A 7,378-nucleotide genomic window follows, 5' to 3' on the forward strand; every position below is an offset into this window, starting at 1 on the left:
GATTTAGTCTTTACTAATAAACCGGAAAGAATCACAAGCACTCATAACCTGTTAACAGGACTCTCGGACCACAATGCAATCTTTTTCTCAAGAAAAGGGAAATGCTCAAAAAATCTGTATCATACCTCAACTAATCGATCTATTAAAATGATTATCCCCAATAATCAAGTAGAAAATGTGGATAGAGATTTAAAAGATATTGACTGGTCTGGCCTTCTGGGATGCGATGATGCAGATACTGGCAGTGATCTATTTCTTTCTAAAATCAAAGAGATCATCCTCTCATTCTCCAGGAGAGGGCGTCAGGGGAAGAAGAAGTCCACCTCCCTCCCCTGGCTCAACTCTACCTGTCTTAAACTGATGAAGCACAGGGATCAGCTCCTCAGAAAATCTATTAAGTCTGGGCTCAATACAGACCGACTGAATTTCACAGCTGCTAGAAACAAGGTGACATCAGAATTACGCAAGGCCAAAGCTGATTTTTTTATTCAAATTATCGAGAATGCTAGAGGTAACAGTAAAAAAATATGGCAGAATATGAATAAATTAACAGGAAAACAACCCAAGCAGGAATCTAAAGGTCTGGAATTAAAAATCGACAATAAGCTGGTGAGAAACCCTAGTATCCTAGCTCAGGAATTTAACTATTTTTTCATAAACTCAATAGAGGAAATGGTGAAACAGTTCACACCTCTCGAAGTTTCTGAGCAGCAGGTTTCTAACCTGTCTGACAATATCGAGCCTAAATTTAATATTCAAGAAATCACAAAACCAGAAGTCATTGATATCATAAGTAATCTGAATAACTCAAAAGCCAAGGACATACACGGGCTCGACACCAGTTTCTTGAAATCACATAAGGAGGCCATAGCTCCCCCACTTGTGCATCTAGTTAATTTATCGATCAAAAACTCAACTGTACCTAAGGCATGGAAAATGGCCTCAGTTACTCCAGTATTTAAAGCTGGCAACAAGTCTGATTTAAATAATTACAGACCTATTAGTATTGTGCCCGTAGTCTCTAAAGTTATTGAAAAATGGGTCGCCAAACAAGTTATTGATTTCCTTGGTAATAGCCTTACTCCCTTACATCCCATGCAGTTTGGGTTTCGACCTTTCCATTCCACCGAGACCGCGTTGACCATGTTCATGGAGAGAGTTAAGTGTTATTTGGATGCTCATGGATGTGTTGGTGCCGTCTTTTTAAATTTAAAAAGAGCGTTTGACACCGTCAACCACAAGGTACTTTTATCTAAACTGTCTCTTTTTAATTTTTCTTATCAATCTATTAAATGGTTTGACTCATACCTGTCACATAGAGAACAACGAACTGTGGTGGCCGGTGCCAGCTCCTCTTTTTTGGGTTGTCCAGTAGGGGTCCCCCAAGGGTCCATACTGGGGCCCATTTTATTCACACTGTATATTAATGATTTACCCGATTTCTGTCTAAATGTGGACGTTCAGCTCTATGCTGATGATGCGGTAATTTTTACTAAAGCTAAAAATCCTGAGGAGGCAGCACGGGTGCTTTCTACAGCACTTACACACATACAAACATGGCTTACAAGTTCATGTCTTATTCTGAATGCAAAAAAAACTGTTTGTCTATTTCTGTCGAAGCAATCTGCTTCTTCCATGCCTTCTCGCTCAGGGGTTTTTTTGGGTACTGACGAGTTGGAGGTTGTTAGTGAATTCAAATATTTAGGTGTGGTTATAGACTCTAAACTTTCATTTAAAAATCATGTTAAAACGTTATCAAAAAAAATTAAATATCACCTTAGCAACTTTAAGCAAATCAGAGGTTCGTTGTCACAAGCAGCCGCTTTGATGTTTCTGCACTCTATGATTTTTTCTCATTTAAGCTACTGTATCACCAGCTGGTCTATGACCGGATCTACTATCCTGAAACCAGTTGAGCTTCTGTACAAAAAAGCACTCAAAATCTTAGACAAAAAAACGGTATCTTACCATCATTGTAATATTCTAGTGAAATATAAATTGCTGAGTTTTTCTAATTTTTGTAAATTCTCCTCTGCATGCCTAATATATAAAGTACTTCATGGCCTGGCGCCATCTCCACTTAAAGAGTTCATTGCATTTAAACAAACAAGGACCACCAGGTCAATCACTAACAGGGACTGTGTGGTTCCGTACAGGAAGACCTCTTTCGGTCGAAATGCCCTGTCTACGATGGGAGCTACGGTTTGGAACACACTACCTTTGCCCATAAAGGAGTGCCCTACTCTGTCTACTTTTAAGGGCCGCCTGAAGTTATGGCTTAGAGCCAACCAGGCATGTGATCACTTTTAATGCACCAACACTGTGTAACTGTGTACTAATACTGTGGTACTGCGTACTGATACTGTGGTACTGTTACCTGTTAATGTATATTTGAAACTGTAATGTGTTAAGTGTTATAGGTGCGTACGTGCATGTGGGTCGGAGGGGTGGGGGATAAGGTGTATTGTTGTGTAGCGATCTGTGATATGTGTGATATATATCTGTGTGATATATATCTGTGTGATATATATCTGTGTGATATATATCTGTCTTAATGTGTCTTAATGTAACTTTTTATATACCTTTGTTTTATGTTTTATTGCCATGCTCCATCAGGCAGGGGGACTGCCAACGGAAATTAGCCTTTTGGCTATAATTGGGTGCATTTACATTTTATTTTTTTAAAATGTTCATTGATGTACACTGTCCCTCTTAAACAAATAAAGGAAATTAAATTAAATTAAATTAAATTATGGAGAGGTGTGTCGGCGACTTGCACCTCAATGAGGTATTGGTGTTTCTGGACGACTTAATTGTCTTTTCGGACACATTGGAAGAACATGAAGCACGGCTCATGAAGGTGCTGAACCGTCTTAAGGACTACGGTCTAAAGCTTTCTCCAGAAAAATGTCACTTCTTTAAGACGTCGGTCAAGTATCTTGGCCATGTGGTCGATGCGCGGGGAGTTCATACAGACCCTGACAAGGTATCCGCCCTGAGAGATTGGCCTCGTCCTTTAAACAGGAAAGAGCTAAAATGTTTTTTAGGCTTCGCTGGTTACTATCGGCGGTTCGTCGATGGGTATTCCCAGATAGCCAAACCTCTTAATAGCCTGACAGCGGGCTACTACCCACCGAAGAAGAGAGGCAAGGTGTACAAGAGGGAGCGCACCGCGCCTCTTGTGAGCCCTAATGCACCACTTGGTGAGGAGTGGACTCCCGAGTGTGAGAATGCATTCAGGACTCTGATCGAGAAATTGACGTCTGCGCCCATCCTTGCCTTTGCGAATCCACAACTGCCGTATGTTGTACATACTGACGCTTGTTGCGACGGATTGGGCGCTGCGCTCTACCAAGAGCAGGAGGGGAAGCTCAGAGTTGTCGCGTACGCCAGTCGAGGTCTTTCCAAGAGCGAGAGAAACTATCCCACTCACAAGCTCGAATTCTTGGCCTTAAAGTGGGCGGTTTGTGAGAAGTTCAATGATTACCTTTATGGATCAAGTTTCACTATACTTACCGACAACAACCCCCTCACATACATATTGACATCTGCAAAGTTAGACGCTGCTGGACACCGCTGGTTAGCCGCTCTTTCTACTTACCAGTTCACCATCAAGTACAGAGCAGGGCAGGCCAACCGCGATGCAGACGGGTTGTCCCGGCGACCACAAGGTCCGCCTTTTGAGGATGAAGCTTTCACTAAAGAAAGAGAGAGAATAGAAGACATGAAAAAACGGCTCATGGAGACAAGAGATGACATGGGTCATGAAGTGTTCTCTGCATTATGTCAACGTCATCTTGTGACATTTAGAGGTGAACACCACCATCATTCAGAGCAACCAGTCGTTGCAGAGTCTCTTGTTGTTGATCCTTCTATTGTGCCTGATGTTTTTGGCGAGGACACTTTACCATCCATGACTAACTCTGACTGGTGTAATGCTCAAAATAATGATCCATCTATCTCACGTGTCATCACCTTTGTGAGGAGAGCTGTAAAACCCAGTTTCAGAGAGACAAACCTTGAACATCCTGATGTCAAACTCCTTCTCAGGGAATGGAAAAAACTCGAACTCAGGGATGATGTCCTGTACAGGAAGTGGTCTGAACGAGGCGATCTTGTCTACCAGTTGGTCTTACCTGAGCAGTTCAGAGAGAGAGCACTGCAGGGAGTGCATAATGATGTTGGCCATCTTGGTTCTGAGCGCGCACTCCATCTTGCTCGTGCCAGGTTCTACTGGCCAAAGATGGCCAGAGACATTGAGGAAAAATGCAAAAAGTGCGAACGCTGTTTCAGGAGGAAGGCTGTGCCTCAAAAGGCTGCGCCTTTGGAGAACATTTCCGCTACTTACCCGCTCGAGCTTCTTTGTATGGATTATTTATCCCTTGAGCCAGATAACAGAGACACAAGAAACATTTTAGTCATCACTGACCACTTTACAAAATTCGCTGTGGCAGTGCCGACTAGAGATCAGAAAGCCAAAACTGTCGCAAAGGCTTTATGGGAAAACTTTATTGTTCACTACGGGTTCCCCAGTCGTCTGCTTAGCGACCAAGGCAGGGACTTTGAATCTAAAACAATCAGAGAACTCTGCACACTGATAGGAGCAGACAAAGTCCGTACCACCCCGTACCATCCCCGGGGAAACCCGGTGGAACGGTTTAACCGAACTCTCCTTGGTATGCTAGGGACCTTGGAAGAGAGAGACAAATACCATTGGAGAGATTTTGTCAAACCATTAGTCCACGCATACAATTGCACGAGAAACGATACAACAGGCTTTTCGCCTTATGAACTAATGTTTGGTAGGCAGCCCAGACTGCCAATTGATCTAGTCCTGGGAATCCACCCTGATATGGGGAACCACAAGACCCACTCAGAGTATGTCAAGGGCCTTCGTCAGCGCCTACAAGAGAGCTACTCGTTAGCTGCTAAAAACTTCCAGAAGATGGGAGGGAAGAACAAGGCTAGATTTGACAAAAAGGTCAGGGCAGCTGAACTCTTAGAGGGGGACAGGGTCTTAGTGAGAAACGTGAATATCAGGGGAAAACACAAACTAGCCGATCGGTGGGAACAGAAAATCCATGTTGTTGTCAGACGGATTAGAGACAGTCCTGTTTATGTAGTCAAACCTGAAACAGGGGAGGGTCCGCACCGCACGTTGCATAGAGATCTTCTTCTGCCATGCGGGTTCCTACCTGTGACAGAGATCAGAGAGCACAGTTATCCCACCGACACGCCAAAGAAAATGAGACTGCGGGACAAAACAACAAAAGACGCACAAGAGGATGTTGACTGTCAGGAGGATGAGTCGTACAGTGATGAGGATGAACTGTATCCTAGCCCATGGGTGCCAGAAATCATCACTAGGGGTCCTTTCCTACAGAGGGAAGGAGGTTTCAGTGAGCCTCAACCAGCTTCCAGGGTATTAAACCCTGACACCCCTTCCTTTGTGCCCCAAAGCTCCACACACTTACCTGAGAGACCTACTCACGAGCTTCAACCAGAAACTCCTCTTGTTAGCTCTGAGAGTAGTAGTTCAGTTACACATCCTACTTCACACTGTAGGCCCCCAGACCATGTTGTTATTGACATTCCAGAACCTGATATGACACACATCTCACCTGTTAGAGAGGACACAGATCTCATCACCACAGACCCTGTAGTTGCAGACACTGACAATGTAACATCTGAGAGTCTAGAGTCTGAGAACACAAGTGTCAGGCGTTCTGTTAGGGAGAGACGTCCGCCTCGGAAACTCACTTATGATGAGCTGGGGGAGCCTTTAACCTTGGCCATCAGTTCGTTCTTTCAGGCTTTAGGAACTGCCATTTCACACGTATCTGTACCTGTAGGGGCAGGTATGCATGCAGGGACTCATGCAGTCTAGAGGGGGAGAGTGTAACCCTGGTTAGAATTACAACACTCAGAAATACCAGTTTCCCTGAATGCATCATAGTTTTCCTGTATTGTAGCTGTTTTTCGTCCGATAGTAGAATTTCTGAGCTTACCTGAACGCACCACCTGCAGGCCTCGGTGTGTGTGAGAAGGTGAGGGACAGAGAAAAAGAGGAAAAAAAGAAAAGGAGAAACCTCATGCAGCCGCAGAGCAAAGTGTCCCCGTTCGGCGGCCAAACATGATGATATTTCGTGGAAGTTGTGATAAAACTGTCGTTAGAAAGTGAGTGCCAAAAGAAACTTACCTGGTGGAAGTGAAACCGATCTCGGGAGCGACTCGGACGAGTGTTTCCACGGACTTTTCTGAACTATTTTGGTGAGTTAGCTGCACCGATAGCTCGTTAGCTCAATTAGCAGTATCATTCTGGTTTAGTACACAAAGAAAGAAAGCCAGTCAGAATAGTCAAATGTTTAATGGTACTGAGAAATGTTTTTTTGTGATGCTGTGACGATATGTTGTTATTGTGTGTTACCGTGACGAACGTGTAGCAATTTACCGAGCTGTTAGCTCAGCTGCGGCCTGTTAACGAGGCCGAGCACGGCTCCACAGCCGTCGCCGTAGCTCAGATGCTAAAATGATGCAGCATTTAATGTATTTCATATTTCCTGTAGTTGAGTTGCTTATATTTCCTTTAATGAAGCTGTATTGTGTAATGTGCACTGAAAAAAAAGTAAACCGACAGTCATTTAAGCTGATGAATAATTACGCTGCATGTTATGCAGGCTGGTTTTTTTGAGGGACGAGTTCTTCTGTTCAACTGTGATCCACACCACCGCCGTTGCCGCGTGGAGGCTCTTGGTTCAACTGCAACCTGTATCACCGCCATGCTGCATGGAGACTCTTGGTTCATCGGGACCAGTGTGACACCAGTGTGGTAGGACAGGACTCAGTCCTGAGGAGTAGCACATTTTATTTGTACTTTGTTTTCTGAGATCTCAGTATTTTTGACTTTTTCCTATTTTTTACATTTTTTTTTGCTAAAAACAAACTGACAAAGGAACTTAAAGAACTGTTTTCTCCTTGGAGGACCCTGAAAGACAATAAATAAACTGAAACAAACAGTGGAAAACAGGGACTAAAAAGGACAATTCAACCCATTAAAGGGGAAAGAGACATTTTCTTTTATTTTATCTTTATTATTTTCTATACCGATACTTACCTGGTCAGCTAATTTTATTTCATTCTGTGAATTTAATTTATGTGAAAGAGAACTGCATTTCATTTAATGTGTGCAAGGCTGAACAATTTAAGTTGAGAAAACAAAACTAATACTTGAACATAAACATTCATACCATATTTTGTGTTGCGTGTTATGTGGGTTGGAGATCAATTGCTCTCATGCTTCAGTGCTACTGCCAGTCTCCTTATCCGAACCTAGTTGATCAGACAGAACCCGAGAAGACTAAGAAGAAGGTTACACAAT

The sequence above is a fragment of the Trachurus japonicus genome, chromosome 5, assembly GCF_045865225.1.
Source record: "Trachurus japonicus isolate A0001 chromosome 5, Traja_1.0".
Taxonomy (NCBI): domain Eukaryota; kingdom Metazoa; phylum Chordata; class Actinopteri; order Carangiformes; family Carangidae; genus Trachurus; species Trachurus japonicus.